Raw genomic sequence first — 19900 nt, forward strand, 5'->3', positions numbered from 1 at the left:
ACACCAAAATGCAGATGGACTGTCCAGGCAGGAGGAGCCCTGAGTCTAGTCAGCCATGCCTGTGTGTACTTAACCAGTGACCTGTAGAGGTCCCTAGTACGTACACAAATTAGGAGGGGAAGGGATTGTCATGATATGTATTTTTCCCCAATACTTTGCAATGTCTTGTGTATACCTGTAACAATATGTTTCCTTTCCCCATTGCCTGTGTCTCTGGGACTATAATGTAATTATGTAAGTAACCTGTCTCCTTTCCACAAGACTTGTGTATCTAGACCATAATTGAATTCAGGCTTGGGTCAACACAGCTAGGGGAAACACCATTGTTCTCCTCAGCAGGGGGAGGACTCACAATACGCATCCTTGCAGACACCTCGGAGCCATGCGATGGACCAAACCATTGACTAGGAGGTGGGAACTTCTACTCCCCTACACTTGGGCTGATCCCAGGAGCCCAAGACAATGGACTTATGTGTGACCCATCAGATGTGAGTTGGATGCTGAAAGAGAAGGGCGAGGCTGTCTGAGGAAGCCTCGGCCTTAGTGTGATCGTGGCGGATTTCTGGGACTCTAAAAGGACTATGGTTTTGTGATCTGGCACAAGGATTGTCGGGAGGTGCCCCCGAATCAGTTTCCTGTGGACTTATTTTGGGACTCTGCAAATTACCTTTGTGTTGTTCCTGTGTTCTGGTCAATAAATCTGTTGGATCGTTCCCAGGCCTGTTGTCCCTCCTTGCTCTGGAGAATACTCCCGTCACACACTGTATACACTATACACACTCTACACTGTATACACTATACACACACTACACTGTATACACTATTGTGACGGGAGTATTCTCCAGAGCAAGGAGGGACAACAGGCCTGGGAATAATCCAACAGATTTATTGACCAAAAAACAGGAACAACACGAAGGTAATTTGCAGAGTCCCAAAATAAGTCCACAGGAAACTGATTCGGGGGCACCTCCCGACAATCCTTGTGCCAGATCACAAAACCATAGTCCTTTAAGAGTCCCAGAAATCCACCACGATCACACAGAGGCCGAAGCTTCCTCAGACAGCCTCATCCTTCTCTTTTAGCATCCAACTCACATCTGATCTTAAAGCAAGAATGTATTGTCAGGGCTCCTGGGATCAGTCCATCTGAAGGGGGGTAGGGGTCACACCTACTATTCAATGGTTTGGTCCATCAGAAGATTCTAGAAATGTAAGGGCTCCACTTAGTCTACAGGATGTGTATTGTAGGTTATCTTCTGCTTAGGAAAACAATAGCCAAAGTTCCACTAGCTGTTGACACAAGCCTAAATTAGATTATGGTCCAGGTACATCACAAGACATTGCAAAGTATTGGGGGAAGGAGACATGGTTAATTTACAGCAAATGAATCAGAGGAAAGTTAAATGACCTATTATACAAAATACAGGACAGGGCAAGACTACAAATCATGACAATCCCTTCCCCTCCTAATTTGTGTACGTACTAGGGACCTCTACAGGTCACTGGTTAAGTACACACAGGCATGGCGTAACTTACATGTGGCTTCATGCAGCCACGAATTGGCATCGTAGCTTTCCCACATCATTGCCCAGGAGAACAGCTGCAGGCAGACCACCCATCACCCCAACCAAACATCGCCTGACCCCAAAACCAAAGTTCAGATCCACAGTGGCTGTGGGAATAGTCCTCCATTGTCCACCAGCCAGTTCAATGACAATTCCAGGTCCTCTATGGATTGCCTCAGGCCGAACCACTCGGGGATCAGCCAGCGTGAGGAAAGCTCCTGAGTCACAAAATCCAACAAGTCTTTGTCCATCCAGCACGACCTCCTGCAAGTGCTTACCTCGATGAGCTGAAGTCGTCATAGCTGCGGGTCGCACACCATAAACTACTAGTGGTGCAACATGGGTGGGTGAGGCACTAGGCCAGTCCTCACTTAGTGGTGACACGTCTTCCTCCATGGCACTTGGCTGTACATAATTAATAATATGATTGGGTACAGGATCAATCCTCATTTGAACAGCTGGGCAGGAGGCTTGCAGATGCCCAGGCTGCCCACATCGATAGCATCTGTGCTGTGTCTCACTCCATCCAATGCGTCCTCTTGGGCGAGGAGTAAGGGAACCTGCCGGTCGGCTCCCACCTGAAGGTGCTGTAGGGGTTTGAGGACGATTCCTCCATGAGCTGGCTGGACATGAGGCCTGCAGATGCCCCGGATGCCCACAACCATAACACCTGCGCTCTGCTACTTCCTCTCCTCGTCGTATTCCAGAAAACGCAGTGGAAGCAACAGGAGGCACATTAACACAGGTATCAACACGAGGTGGTGGCTCAGAGGAACGGGGAACAATGGGGACAGAAGAACTGGGGGCCACCGGTGTTGTGGAGCTGGTAGGCCTCTCTCCATCCTCCAACAGAACTCTCCACCGAGGCTTGATGGTGAGAGCCTCATCAGCGAGAGATGCAGCTTCTTCCACTGTAGCAGGTTTCCTCTCACGCACCCATTCCCTGATCTCAGCGGGGCACTGGGCAAAAAATTGTTCTTTTAGGATAACCTGGAGACAGGTGTTCCAGGTTAAGGCCTCCTCTGCCTCCAGCCAGCGATTACATATTTGTTTGAGTCTGTGGGCATACATCTTGAAAGACACTTCCTCATTACAGGCTAAAGTACGAAACTGGGTCCTGTAAGTGTCTGGGGTCACAGCATAATGTTCTAGAACAGTCCGTTTAATCTCTGCATACTCACAGTTCCACCGAGGGTCCATAGCTCTATAGGCTGCGGCAGCTCCACCCTCTAAGAGCCCCACAAGATGTCGGACGCGCTCCCTTTCCGGGACTTCCATTAATCGACACTGATGCTCAAAGTCCAGGAAGAAGCCCTCAATGTCACCGGAAGCCTCATTAAACGGCTTGAAGTCTTTGCGGGACACTCTGGGGAGTTCCCTCATGGGGGATGCTGTGGGTACAGTCTGTCTGGAGCTTCTCGCTGCCTCCAAAGCGATCTCCCTCTCCAGCATTGCCCTCTCCTCCATCCTGCGCTGCCTCTCCTTGGCTGTGCGCATGACCTCCCTCTTATCTTCTATGGTAGCCTCTTCTCCCAGTAAGGCCATCTCCTCCTCGTACCACACAACCCACTGACTTTTTTGGGTATTTACCTCCGACTGCCGCCTTTCCTCTCTTTGCTGTGAGGATCCTTCCTCAGCATCATCTTGCAGGCGAACTGCTTCCAAAGCTTCAATCAGCTGCTCCTTGGAGAGTCCCTTGCAGCTGACTCCCAGTTCACGGGCCTTTGTTTGTAGGTTCTTTGCAGTCCAGTTCTTGTACTCTGAGGCTCTGGTTCCAGAAGTTGATGGGCCGTTGTCCTCCATTTCTTCTGCTCTGATCCCACCGCTGCCAACCAGTTTGTGACGGGAGTATTCTCCAGAGCAAGGAGGGACAACAGGCCTGGGAATAATCCAACAGATTTATTGACCAAAAAACAGGAACAACACGAAGGTAATTTGCAGAGTCCCAAAATAAGTCCACAGGAAACTGATTCGGGGGCACCTCCCGACAATCCTTGTGCCAGATCACAAAACCATAGTCCTTTAAGAGTCCCAGAAATCCACCACGATCACACAGAGGCCGAAGCTTCCTCAGACAGCCTCATCCTTCTCTTTTAGCATCCAACTCACATCTGATCTTAAAGCAAGAATGTATTGTCAGGGCTCCTGGGATCAGTCCATCTGAAGGGGGGTAGGGGTCACACCTACTATTCAATGGTTTGGTCCATCAGAAGATTCTAGAAATGTAAGGGCTCCACTTAGTCTACAGGATGTGTATTGTAGGTTATCTTATGCTTAGGAAAACAATAGCCAAAGTTCCACTAGCTGTTGACACAAGCCTAAATTAGATTATGGTCCAGGTACATCACAAGACATTGCAAAGTATTGGGGGAAGGAGACATGGTTAATTTACAGCAAATGAATCAGAGGAAAGTTAAATGACCTATTATACAAAATACAGGACAGGGCAAGACTACAAATCATGACAATCATATACACACACTACACTGTATACACTATATACACACACACACTACACTGTATACACTATATACACACACTACACTGTATACACTATATACACACTACACTGTATACACTATATACACTACACTATATACACTACACTATATACACACACACTGTATACACTGTATACACTATATACACACACACTGTCACACTGTATACACTATATACACTCTACACTGTATACACTATATACACACACTACACTGTATACACTATATACACACACACTACACTGTATACACTATATACACACTACACTGTATACACTATATACACACTACACTGTATACACACTACACTGTATACACACACTGCACTGTATACACTATATACACACTACACTGTATACATTATATACACACACTACACTGTATACACTATATACACACACTACACTGTATACACTATATACACACTACACTGTATACACTACACTGTATACACTATATACACACACACTACACTGTATACACTACACTGTATACACTATATACACACACACTACACTGAATACACTATATACACACACTACACTGTATACACTATATACACACACTACACTGTATACACTATATACACTATATACACACACACTACACTGTATACACTATATACACACACTACACTGTATACACTACATACACACACTACACTGTATACACTATATACACTATATACACACACACTACACTGTATACACTATATACACACACTACACTGTATACACTACATACACTATATACACACTACACTATATACACACTACACTGTATACACTATACACACACTACACTGTATACACTATACACACACTACACTATACACTATATACACTATATACACACTACACTGTATACACTATACACACACTACACTGTATACACTATACACACACTACACTGTATACACTATATACACACACTACACTGTATACACACTACACTGTATACACTATATACAAACCACTGTATACACACCACACTACACTGTATACACACAATATAGACACTACACTGTATACACACTACACTGTATACACTATACACACACTACACTGTATACACTATATACACACACTACACTGTATACACTATATACACACACTACACTGTATACACACTACACTGTATACACTATATACACACTACACTGTATACACACTACACTGTATACACACCACACTACACTGTATACACACACAATATAGACACTACACTGTATACACACTACACTGTATACACTATATACACACACACTACACTGTATACACTATATACACACTACACTGTATACACTATACACACACTACACTGTATACACTATATACACACTACACTGTATACACTATATACACACTACACTGTATACACACGACACTGTATACACTATACACACACACTACACTGTATACACACCACACAACACTGTATACACACTACACTGTATACACTATATATATACACACTACACTGTATACACACACTACACTGTATACACTATATGCACCCTACACTGTATACACTATACACACACTACACTGTATACACTATATACACACACACTACACTGTATACACACTACTGTATACACTATATACACACACACTACACTGTATACACTATATACACACTGTGAAGGGGTATACGACAGAGCAAGAAGGGACAACAGGCCGAGGGACGATCCAACGAGATTTATTAAGGCAGGGAGCATACAACATCAAATATCCATAATGTCCTTGGAGTCCATGAGAAGTCCACAATAAGTCCACACAATGGAAACAAATCCGGGCACCTCACGATAGTCCTTGTGCCAGATGCGATAACAATAATCCTTGCAATAGTCCACAGGATTCCACACAATCCCACGGATGTCACGAGCTGGCTTCAACTCAGTTCGTGACTCCTTCACGTCTGCACTCAAATCATAACTGATCTTAAAACAAGAATGTATTGTCAGGGCTCCTGGGATCAGCCCATCTGAAGGGGGGTAGGGGGTCACACCTACTATTCAATACACTATATACACGCTACACTGTATACACTATATATACACATACTACACTGTATACACTATACACACACTACACTGTATACACTATATACACACACACTACACTGTATACACACTACTGTATACACTATATACACACACACTACACTGTATACACTATATACACACTGTGAAGGGGTATACGACAGAGCAAGAAGGGACAACAGGCCGAGGGACGATCCAACGAGATTTATTAAGGCAGGGAGCATACAACATCAAATATCCATAATGTCCTTGGAGTCCATGAGAAGTCCACAATAAGTCCACACAATGGAAACAAACCCGGGCACCTCACGATAGTCCTTGTGCCAGATGCGATAACAATAATCCTTGCAATAGTCCACAGGATTCCACACAATCCCACGGACGTCACGAGCTGGCCTCAACTCAGTTCGTGACTCCTTCACGTCTGCACTCAAATCACAACTGATCTTAAAACAAGAATGTATTGTCAGGGCTCCTGGGATCAGCTCATCTTAAGGGGGGTAGGGGTAACACCTACTATTCAATACACTATATACACGCTACACTGTATACACTATATATACACACTACACTGTATACACTATACACACACTACACTGTATACACTATATACACACACTACACTGTATACACTATATGCACACACTACACTGTATACACTATATACACACACTACACTGTATACACTGTATACACACTACACTGTATACACTATATACACACTACACTGTATACACTATATATACACACTACACTGTATACACTATATGCACACTACACTGTATACACTATATACACACACTACACTGTATACACTATATACACACTACACTGTATACACTATACACACACACTACACTGTATACACTATATACACACTACACTGTATACACTATATACACTACACTGTATACACTATATACACTATATACACACACACTACACTGTATACACTATATACACACTACACTGTATACACTATACACACACTACACTGTATACACTATATACACACTACACTGTATACACACTACACTGTATACACTATATACACACACTACCCTGTATACACTATATACACACTACACTGTATACACTATATACACACACTGCACTGTATACACACTACCATGTATACACACTACACTGTATACACTATATACACACTACACTGTATGCACTATATACACACTACACTGTACACACACACACACTACACTATACACTATATACACTACACTGTATACACTATATACACACACACTACACTGTATACACTATATACACTCTACACTGTATACACTATATACACACACTACACTGTATACACTATATACACACTACACTGTATACACTATACACACACTACACTGTATACACTATATACACACTACACTGTATACACTATATACACACACTACACTGTATACACTATATACACACACTACACTGTATATACTATATACACACACTACACTGTATTCACTATATACACACTACACTGTATACACTATATACACACTACACTGTATACACACTACACTGTATACACTATATACACACTACACTGTATACACTATATACACACTACACTGTATGCACTATATACACACTACACTGTACACACACACACACACACTACACTGTATACACTATATACACTACACTGTATACACTATATACGCACTACACTGTATACACTATATACACTACACTGTATACACTATATACACACTACACTGTATACACTATATACACACACACTACACTGTATACACTATATACACACTACACTGTATACACTATATACACACACTACACTGTATACACTATATTCACCCACTACACTGTATACACTATATACATGAAAACAAACAAAAGCCAGCTCACCAAGTGTTCACCGCAGACCTCGGAGCTCCGTCTGGACTGACGTGTAATCAATAGGAAAAAGCAATTAGTTCCAGCTGCGTGTAAAAAATTTCTTCTTTATTTCAACATTAAAAATATGTCATCTTCATAGTATATGCCATACACACGGACACGGCAACGCGTTTCGATCTGTAAGATCTTTGTCAGAGCCATAGAGATACACTGATCTCAGCTGCATATATACTACATTTGATCCAATGACATGCACAAATACAATCACATGACAATTAACTCATTAAAATTACATAGCAATGTACAAAATAAATTAAAACACATGTTGCAAAAGAGAAATATTTATCTTTTCAACAATAATGAAGCATTAGGTCATTTCGTTTATTTAAACCATTCGGGGATCGGACATCTAGGTGATAAATCCAAAAAGCCTCTCTTGTTAACAGGCGTTGCTTTGAATCTCCGCCGCGGAAAGGAATTTTAACCTGTTCTATTCCTTGCACTTTAAAACTCGAGATGTTTCTAGCATGGTGCCTAATGAAATGCTGTGACACAGCTGATATATTACGATTCATGTTATTCGTATTCTCAATGTCATGTAGATGTTCCCTAATGCGCATCTTCATTTTTCTAGATGTGCACCCTATATATGATAATTTGCAAATGGTGCAATCTATCTTGTATATTACATTAGTTGAATTACAATTGATATATTGTTTTATGGTATATTGCACTTTATTTGCCGCATCAGAAAATTTTTTTGTGACATTTGCATATCTACATGTTTTGCATTTTGTAGCTCCACATCTGAAAAAACCATTGCAGGTTAACCAGGTTTTATTAGTTTTATTATTGAGAGAAAATAAATTAGGTGATAATTTGTCTCCCAATGTAGGAGCTCTTCTCGATACTATATTAATACCTGGCTTTAATATATCTGCCAATTTACTATCTTCATATAAAATGGGCAAATATCTATTAATGATTCCCTTGATTTGTGGAAATTGGCGACTAAACTGAAAACAAATATACGGTTTCTTTCCAATAACTGTCTCATTTGCGTTGCCACCAGAAAAAATCATTTTATTACGTTTTTTATTTTTTACTATTTGTTGTGCTCGATTTAAAGACCAATCCGGATACATGCGATTTTTTAATTTTTTCTTTACATGTTCCAGTTCACTATCTAGATTACTCTCTTCACTACAATTACGTTTAACCCTTGTGAGTTCTCCTACTGGTATTGCTTTGATTTGTTCACAACTATACTAGATGTGAATAAGTTCATGCGGAACTTGACTGTTAAAAAACACTTTATGAATGATTCACAAACAACAATGAATGAAGAAGGAGAATGTGATGACAACACTCAGACAATAACTAACGAATTTTTACATATGAACTTTCAGGAGCAGGTGTCATTGGTAACTTTACAAGATTTGGATACAGAAAAAAATAGAGAGATGGAATATGTTAATCAGTCATTAAATTTTTCCACAAAAAATCCCTATTTCTATCCGGTCCACGCGAGATCTGAGTGTATGGACCGATTCCAAGATATAGTGGAAAAGGAATTGCAAATTTTGTTTAATCAAAAAAATAGTAAATTTAAAAATCTATCTCGTAAGGCCTCTTTCACACTTCAGTTTTTTGCCATCAGTCAAAATCCGCCAAAAATTTGAAAATGGCGGATCCGCAAAAATGGAAACAAAACGGATGCAAACTGATGGAACGGATCCGTTTTGTTGAGGATCCGCCATACCGATTTACTGCGGATCCTCAACAAAACGGATCCGTTCCATCAGTTTGCATCCGTTTTTGTCATCCGTTGGATCCGTTTTTTTGCGGATCCGTTTTTCCACACCTCCAAAATGGGATGCTCCCAAATATGATTCGCTCTTGGAAAATGCTCTCAAATGTGATTGGATGCTGGAAACTAGGGAGAAATATATCTAGGGTGTTGTGATACAATTTCTTTGAAAGGTTTTAGAGCTAGTGGCAGCGATGGAAGGAGTTAGTGCGAGTCTGGAAGGAGTTATTGCGAGTATTGACAGCTTCTGTGTGGAATTGGATCTTCACTTGAATCGGTTGGCAATTATTGCTATCGAGAGGGAGAAAAGAAGACTGCGAATCCTGCGTATGAGGAGACGGCGCCAGTGGATTCATCCCATTAATGCGCAGAGGTTCACCCGTGGCGTTTTTTCCACACTGTACCTGGAATTGAGGGAGAATCCGGACAAGTTCTTCAACTACGTGCGCATGCGGATGGAATTCTTTGAGATATTGGTGGATCGTGTTGGAGAACAAATCCGGAGAAGGGACACCTACATGCGGTTTTCTATATCACCGGCGGAGCGTTTGATGGTGACCCTTCGGTAAGTTATCTACCTTTTAAAATGTTTCAGATTCTGCAGGCTTTTATTGTTATGTTATGGCTTGTAGTTTGTATTAATTTTACTTTTTTTCCCTTTTTTTAAGATTCCTGGCAACTGGAGAATCCTTCACCTCCCTCCATTTCCAGTTCCGGATTGGGATTTCCACTATTGCTGGAATTGTACAACAGACCTGCCGGGCATTATGGGATTCTCTACAGGAGGAATACATCCCAGAGCCAACCCAGGAGAGGTGGCTGGAGATTGCAGAGAAGTTTCAAGATATCTGCCAGTTTCCAAACTGCATCGGTGCTGTGGATGGCAAGCATATCAGGATTGTGAAACCCATGGGATCTGGTTCACAGTTTTACAACTATAAAAAATACTTTTCCATTGTGCTAATGGCCATTTCGGATGCAAACTGCAAATTCATTGCCGTGGACATTGGTGCATACGGTCGTTCTAACGACTCACAGGTATTCAAGAGTTCCACCATGGGCCGTCGCTTGTATGGAGACAATTTTAACTTCCCACCTCCAAGACCACTCCCTGGAACAACAGGCCCACCAATGCCTTTTGTGTGCGTTGGCGACGATGCTTTTCAACTTTCAAAACACCTACTGAAGCCATATGGTAGTCGTGGATTAACACACCAGAAAAGAATCTATAACTATCGGTTAACCAGAGCGCGCAGAGTGGTGGAGTGCGCGTTTGGAATTTTAACTGCAAAATGGAGAGTCCTGTTAACGGCCATGAAAATGAAAACAGAGACTGTGGATGAGGTGGTAAAGGCCGGTGTAATCCTGCACAATTTTGTCCTTTCAAAGGAACCAGTTTCCATCGATGACAATGTGTATGAAACCACCTTGTGGGATTATGAGCAGCAAACTTTTCGGAGTACTGGTTCAGTGGCAAGAATTAGGGATACCTTTGCAGATTATTTTGTTACACCAGAGGGACAAGTGGACTGGCAATATCACATGATATAATTTTCTTCTTACCAATTGTGAGTAATTTTTTTTTTTTTTTTTTTTTATCTGAAATTTTACCAAGTGTTTGCTTTGCACAAGCATTGTGTTTTACCATGTGATTTGGTTAATTTTACACTTTGCAGTGTTAACAATTGTTGGGTACCAAGCGTAAAGTTATCCAAGTGTTGTGTACCAAGCGTAAAGTTACCAAGTGTTGTGTACCAAGCGTTTTACACTTTGAAATGTTCACAAGTGTTGGTTATCAAATGTTGTGCTACCAAGTGTTTTTTTGTACCTTGTACACCACCGGTGTACTGTGAAATATTACCCAGGGTTGTGTGTTGTGTTAACAAGTGTTGTGTTTACCTTTTACACCACTGGTGTAATTTGAATAAAGAAGCAAAAAATAAACATCACAATAAAGTTTTTTGAAAAAAAACAGTTTATTTCTGACAATTTGTATTAACTGTATTTTTTTTTTTTAATTTTTTTTCTTAACTTTTTTTGTAACTTTTTTTGGTATTACCTTTTTGGTAACTTTTTTTTGGTATAATATTACCTTTTTTAATTTTTTTTGGTATATTACTTTTTTAATTTTTTTTTGGTATATTACAACAGAAAAATTACAAACTATGATAATGTTGGGTGGAGATAGTGTGACGGGAGTATTCTCCAGAGCAAGGAGGGACAACAGGCCTGGGAATAATCCAACAGATTTATTGACCAAAAAACAGGAACAACACGAAGGTAATTTGCAGAGTCCCAAAATAAGTCCACAGGAAACTGATTCGGGGGCACTTCCCGACAATCCTTGTGCCAGATCACAAAACCATAGTCCTTTAAGAGTCCCAGAAATCCACCACGATCACACAGAGGCCGAAGCTTCCTCAGACAGCCTCGTCCTACTCTTTTAGCATCCAACTCACATCTGATCTTAAAGCAAGAATGTATTGTCAGGGCTCCTGGGATCAGTCCATCTGAAGGGGGGTAGGGGTCACACCTACTATTCAATGGTTTGGTCCATCAGAAGATTCTAGAAATGTAAGGGCTCCACTTAGTCTACAGGATGTGTATTGTAGGTTATCTTCTGCTTAGGAAAACAATAGCCAAAGTTCCACTAGCTGTTGACACAAGCCTAAATTAGATTATGGTCCAGGTACATCACAAGACATTGCAAGTATTGGGGGAAGGAGACATGGTTAATTTACAGCAAATGAACCAGAGTAAAGTTAAATGACATATTATACAAAATACAGGACAGGGCAAGACTGCAAATCATGACAGATAGTATTGGAGGGGGGGTTAACAGGGTTGACCACATCGAGGGGGGGGGTAGGGGACTGGGGAGGGAGTTGGTGAGGACCAGAAGTGGAAGGGGGGTTTAACACATGTGGTTGGGACGGGAGTGGATGGACAGACGAGGTTTGTGGGTACATTGAAGGTGTATGTGGGGGTGGGTATGGCGAGGGCATTGGGGTATTATGCAATGGGGAAGGTAGGTACTGGGAAGAATGGAATGGGGAACTAGAGAAAGGAGAGGGAGTGGTAGGAGGAGGGACGGCTGTGTGATTGATGGTGGTGGAAGGATGGACGGGGGGAGGATGGACTGTGGAAGGATAGACAGGGGGAGGATGGACTGTGGAAGGATAGACAGGGGGAGGATGGACTGTGGAAGGATAGACAGGGGGAGGAAGAGATGCTTCAGCAAGCACTTCCACTAGAGCATTCTGACAGGCTTGCATCACACGCATCTGCTGGTGAGTACTTAAACCTTCCATTTGCCGGACAACAGATTGAAAAAAGGTATGTCTCGGTGTCTGGTTTGATTCTAAACTCATCTGTTCCATGTATCTTCTGAGTTCCATGATACTTTGATTGATCATGGTCAACCCAGAAGATAACCGTTGTCCATAAGTGTGGAAACCGTGTTGAACAGTTGAGTTTAGACTCAAACAGTCAGACAAGGTCAGCCTTTCCTGACTCCTCAGACGCTGCCGGCCAGAACCAAAAGTTGGTCGAGATGTTGCGGCAGTGTCTGAGGGGTGGGGAACAGGGAACAAGTCGTCACCAGCAGCTTCATGTGATGAAGTCTGCCCTGCTGCTCCAGTGCTGGTGGAGGGGATAGAGGGATCAGACAAGAGGGTAGGTACAGAGGGGTCGGATACCTCGATGTGGTCACCGGGGGCGGTCTCACTAGGGATCACTCCAGAGGGACGCAACTCTGATGCAGACTCCCGAGTGCTGCAGATGGTGCTAAAAAAAAAAAAAGAAGAAAAAAATGTATATTAAAAATATTGATATTTAATTTAAGTCTGCTGAAAAAAAAATTGGTTAAACATTTCTACTACAGGAATTGTTTGGGGAATATTTACCTTCTGCACGCCATTGTAGATCGCAGGAACGCCAGGGCTTGGTAGTTTTTGTACTGGGGTCCCCGGCGTCCTCCCGACGATCCACTCGGGGTCTGAATCTCTTTGTTGTAGTCCCTCTTGAAGCGATCCCGGAGCGACCGCCACCGTGTGATAACCCTGTCACCTGTGAAGCAAAAAAAAAAAAAAAAGGTTTAGTATTCAACACTTCACATGCTGGAAATATAAGTTACTGAAGTTGTAATACTTACGCACAAAATCCCTGGCCCTCGCATTGAGTTCCTCCCAGTTGTCAATAACTGAAGAACAGACTTCATCCCAGAGCCGTCGTGTGGTTGGTTGGTCGGCATGAAGACGGTTTGCCATGTTCCACAGCGGCTCCCGGATTTCCACCTCATGGATGAGGTCATCACTATCAATAATGACACCCTCCTCCTGATGTCTGCGGGGAGCACGCTGTGAAACCTGTGAAGATAAAAAACAAAACAAAAAGCAAAAAATTACATTATATTCAAACACATGATGTTCATTTAAACAATTATCAAAATAGGGTTACTTACCGTTTGCCGACCACCAGAGGCATCACCTTGACGACCCTGGGATGTCCTGGGAGTCACTCTAGTGCGGGCACCGGATTCTGAAGACTGTGGGAAAAAAAAAAAAAATGTTTGGATGGATGCAGTTATGGTGTGCACTGTGATGAATGTTTGTGTTGGGTGTAGCATTATGTATCTGTGTATGTGCTAAACTTACAATCTGCGCACCCCCTCCGTGTGTCTCTCCACCCTGCACGTCTCCTCCTGGAAGCTCCTCTGAATCAGCTTCCTGTTAAAAAATAGGATAGTGTTTTTAACCACAAAAAAATTATTTTAAATAAAAAATAAACAAAATTTTTTTTACCTCAGCTCGCTGATGATGTGAGGGGGAGCTTTCAGGAGAAGACATTACGGCTTGGGGCAGCTGTGTTGCTTCCTGAACTGATCTGCAAGTATAAACACACTTGTTAAGCTACTATACAAAGTATCATAATAAGCTTTCAGGCTTTTAAACTTACAGGGAAAATGTTTGGCTGGCAGTATCTGCTTCGGCCTGGCTGGCAGTCTCTGTTGCGGTCTGGCTGGGCCTCTCTGCTGCAGCCTGGCTGGCAGTCTCTGTTGCGGTCTGGCTGGGCCTCTCTGCTGCAGCCTGGCTGGCTCTCTCTGCTGCTACCCTGCTGGTAGTGCTTGAAGTGATCTGCAAGTATAAAGAGACTTGTTAAGCTACTATACAAAGGATCATAATAAGCTTTCAGGTCTTTATACTTACAGGGAAACTAATGGTTGCCTGTACGCCGCGGTGTGGCTGTTCCTCTCTGCTGCGGTCAGGGTTGTTTCTGCTGCGGTCTGACCGGTCATGTCTGCTGCGTTGATCCCTGCTGCGGTCTGAATCTCTGCTACGGTTGGGCTGGCCGTGTCTGCCGGTATGGTGGCGCTTCATTGTGTGAACTGAAAGAAAATGATATGAAAGTTTAAAAAAAAAAAAAAAAAAAAAAACCCACATTTTGTATGTGTAATTCCCTGAAACTAATTATACGCAATTTTAAGTGTTTGCATTTCTACATTCCCTTATCTCAGAGTGTAACCAGTGATTGAAGGTGTCTAATATTTTGTGTAAACCTACTTTCTTTGTGTTTTGTAACTGAGTGTAACCAGTAATTGAAGGTGTGTAATTGCTGTGTATACCAGTTTGCATTCCCTGAAACTCTCACCGAGAGTGTAACCAGTGATTAAAGGTCTCACCGTGTAACCAGTGATTGAAGGCGTGTAGTGTGTAATTGCTGTGTATACCAGTGTTTGCATTCCCTGAAACTCTCAACAGAGTATGTAACCAGTGATTGAAGGTGTTTAATTTCTGTGTATACCCACTGTGTTTGCATGGTTTTGAATTCCCTGAAACTCAGTTGTGTATACCCATTTTTTCATGGTATGTTGCAATCTCACTTTTAACCACACTTGTATACCAGAACACTTCAATTACCTTTATGGTAACTTAATTTTACCTTTTTTAAAATGATACAAAGTAGATTTTTTCAAAACAATTTATTTATTTTTTTTTTTATTATTTTTTTTTTCCCAAAAAATAGGAGCTACTCTGCTCTTTATTTTAAATACCACAATACATGAAAAATAAAAAAACGCAAACACGCATAACACACAGCCAGGCTACACACTCCAGGTGTCTTGCAGGTGGAAGATTTGCAGCGGAGTTTGAAATTCTATCAGTCAGGCTGGTGTTTGATGTCTGGTTCGGTTTCTTCAGTGTGGCTGTTGCCAGATGTCTGGGCACAAACCACATACAATACCATTTAGGCCGGTTTCACATTTGCACTTTATAGCGCAGCGATGGCCTGCACACGTCCGCCACAAATCCCCACCTACTACTGCACATGAATGCTTGCGATCTGCGCACCCTATCTTTATCATAGGGTGCACAGATGGTGCGCTGGCAGGATTTTACAGTGTGCTGCGCACTTTTGAAGGTGTGCCGTGCGCGCCAAAATGCAACATGCTGCGTTTGGCGCGCAAGGGCACACCTTCAAAAGTGCGCAGCACATGGTAAAATCCTGCCAGCGCACCATCTACGCACCCTATGATAAAGATAGGGTGCGCAGATCGCAAGCATTCATGTGCGGTAGTAGGCGGGGATTTGTGGCGGACGTGTGCAGGCCATCGCTGCGCTATAAAGTGCAAATGTGAAATCGGCCTAAATGGTATTGAATGTGGTGTTATTGGGCACAGACATCTACATTAAAACACCAGCCTGACTGATACAGTCAGGCTGGTGTTTGATGTAGATGTCTGGGCCCAATAACACCACATACAATACCATTTAGGCCGGTTTCACATTTGCACTTTATAGCGCAGCTATTTCCTGCACACGTCCGCCACTAATCCCCACCTACTAGCGCACATGAACGCTTGCAATCTGCGCACCCCATACTAAAGATAGGGTGTGCAGATCGCAAGCGTCCATGTGTGCTAGTAGGCGGTGATGACCAGATGGGACGGGGATTAGTGGTGGACGTGTGCAGGTTATCCCTGCGCTATAAAGTGCAAATATGAAACCAGCCTTTACACCACACAATCACAGCAAGAAATACAATATTAAAGTTGTATGAAAATAACATGCAGTACACATGCAACAGAAAAAAAAAAAAAAAAATGCAACACACACACACACACACGCTCCAGGGGTCTTGCAGGTGGTAGACTTGCAGCTGTGCAGACAGGTTTTATAGCTCTAGTTGAATCTTCTGTCAGGCAGGCTGGAGTCTGATATCTTGCTTGGAGTATTCAATGTTGCTGGTGCCGGATTGTCTGGGCCCAATTACACCACATACAATACACCACTCAATCGCAGCAATCACAGCATAAAAAATACAATATAATTACAGTTGTATGAAAATAAAAAGCAGTACACATGCAACAGAAAAAAAAAAAAAAAATGGAAAGAAAAAAAAAAAAAAAATGCACACACAGGCCACACACATACACACACACGCTCCAGGGGTCTTGCAGGTGGTAGACTTGCAGATGGGCAGACAGGTTTTATAGCTCTAGTTGAATCTTCTGTCAGGCAGGCTGGAGTCGGATATCTTGCTTGGAGTATTCAGTGTTGCTGGTGCCGGATTGTCTGGGCCCAATTACACCACATACCATACACCACTCAATCGCAGCAATCACAGCATAAAAAATACAATATAATTACAGTTGTATGAAAATAAAATGCAGTACACAAGCAACAGAAAAAAAAAATATAAAAAAAAAAAAAAACAGACATGCAACACTCGCAGACCACACACACACACACACACACACACACACACACACACGCTACACACTTGCAGGCCATACACAGAAATGTCATAGGTATACTCACACTTGGTAAAGCTGGTACTGGCAGGCCTCTTGATAGCTGTGGCTGCAGGCTTGGTGGGTGTCTGGCAGGCTGGGTGGTCTGGCAGGCTTGGTGGCTGTCTTGCAGGCTTGGTGGCTGTCTTGCAGGCTTGGTGGCTGTCTTGCAGGCTTGGTGGTGGTCTGGCTGGCTTGCTGTCTGGCTGCTACTGCATGTCTGGGCCCAATTAGCCCATCTTATATAGTTTTGGGACTGTCTGGAAAAGTATCTTTTTTTCTGGGCATGCGCAGTGCGATTTTGCGGATCCTGCCGGCGGATTCCGCAAAATCGCGGATCCCGGCGGATCCGCCGCCCATAGGGCCCCATTCTACCGCATGGCTGATGACGGCGGATCCGCCGTCATCCGCCATTTTGACGGCGAAAAAAAACGTTACATTCTCCGTCCCCCTCAGACAGAATCCGCAAAGAATTTTGCGGATCCGCCGAATATCGGACGCAACGGACGACCATCCGTCAAAATCCGCCACTAATGTATCCCAATGGGGAAATTGGCGGATCCGCAACAAGAAAAAGCGGATCCGCCAATTTCAAATTTTGGCAGATTGTGACTGATGGCAAAAAACTGAAGTGTGAAAGAGGCCTAAGCAATTTATAGCCCTAAGAGAATTAAAATCAATGACAGATATTGTTATAAAAATGTCAGATAAAGGTGGGGTAGTTGTGGTTCTAGATTCTAAAGATTATTATGATAAAATGATTGAGTTATTGTCAGATGAATTGACATACAGGAAACTGGATTACAACCCTTTAGAACAATTTAGGGATAAAACTAATCAAATTATCATGGAAGGTTTGGAGTTAGGAGTCATTACTAAAAAACAGGCAGAATATCTGCAAGTGAAAAAACCGGTGCTTCCAATTATATATGGAGTACCCAAAATACACAAAGGCTGTGGCATTCCTCCTATGCGACCGATTGTCTCGGGCATCGGTTCAGCACATGAGCATTTGTCACCATGGGTTGACACATTGTTGCAACCCCTTGTACAGAGGATGCCTGGCTATATTAGAGATTCCAAACAGGTGTTACAAACGTTTTCTAACAAGATGTGGTTGTCATCATATTCATGGCTTAGTTGTGATGTAGTATCATTATATACATGTATCCCTCATGATTTAGCAATAAGAGCTTTGCAATTTCATTTAAAAAGGTTTAGTAACTACTCTATGGATCTAATTAATTATATTTTGCAAGTAGTAATATTTTTGATGTCACATAATTTTTTCTCCTTCAACCAGTGTTATTATTTACAGTTGAAGGGAGTAGCCATGGGAGCCAAATTTTCACCGTCCCTTGCAAATCTGGTTATGTCGTATTGGGAATATGAATTTATTTTCTCAGATTCCAATCCTTTTTATGGACAGGTGGCATGGTATGGTAGATATATCGATGATACCCTATTAATTTGGGATGGAGATGTATCTGCCATACCTGCCTTTATGCTATATCTAAACTCTAACCAATACAATATTAAATTTACGCATGAACATAATATGGAACATATATCTTTTTTGGATTTGGATTTATTTGGTGTTGAGGGGGAAATAATCTCTACGAAAACACATCATAAACCCTATAGTGGGAATACCATCTTACATGCGACTAGCAGTCACAATAAACATACCCTCAAAGCAATACCAGTAGGAGAACTCACAAGGGTTAAACGTAATTGTAGTGAAGAGAGTAATCTAGATAGTGAACTGGAACATGTAAAGAAAAAATTAAAAAATCGCATGTATCCGGATTGGTCTTTAAATCGAGCACAACAAATAGTAAAAAATAAAAAACGTAATAAAATGATTTTTTCTGGTGGCAACGCAAATGAGACAGTTATTGGAAAGAAACCGTATATTTGTTTTCAGTTTAGTCGCCAATTTCCACAAATCAAGGGAATCATTAATAGATATTTGCCCATTTTATATGAAGATAGTAAATTGGCAGATATATTAAAGCCAGGTATTAATATAGTATCGAGAAGAGCTCCTACATTGGGAGACAAATTATCACCTAATTTATTTTCTCTCAATAATAAAACTAATAAAACCTGGTTAACCTGCAATGGTTTTTTCAGATGTGGAGCTACAAAATGCAAAACATGTAGATATGGAAATGTCACAAAAAAATTTTCTGATGCGGCAAATAAAGTGCAATATACCATAAAACAATATATCAATTGTAATTCAACTAATGTAATATACAAGATAGATTGCACCATTTGCAAATTATCATATATAGGGTGCAC

General features: G+C 41.9%; 1 protein-coding gene and 1 long non-coding RNA gene across 3 annotated transcripts in view; one reads left to right on the top strand and one right to left on the bottom strand.

The window, feature by feature from the left end:
• LOC141048419 (class I histocompatibility antigen, F10 alpha chain-like) overlaps window positions 1-19900 on the top strand; it is a 173334-nt gene that overhangs the window by 30473 nt on the left and 122961 nt on the right. The gene's annotated exons all lie outside the window — the stretch shown is intronic.
• Window positions 12036-18188, bottom strand: LOC141048433 (uncharacterized). Its single transcript, XR_012220056.1, has 4 exons — window positions 17622-18188; window positions 14758-15187; window positions 14604-14685; window positions 12036-14528 (listed from the first exon to the last, which is right to left on the bottom strand). It is a non-coding gene; the product is annotated as an uncharacterized lncRNA (long non-coding RNA).

Source organism: Dendrobates tinctorius, unplaced genomic scaffold (genome assembly GCF_039654945.1).
Source record: "Dendrobates tinctorius isolate UK_male_01 unplaced genomic scaffold, ASM3965494v1 ptg000135l, whole genome shotgun sequence".
Taxonomy (NCBI): Eukaryota; Metazoa; Chordata; class Amphibia; order Anura; family Dendrobatidae; genus Dendrobates; species Dendrobates tinctorius.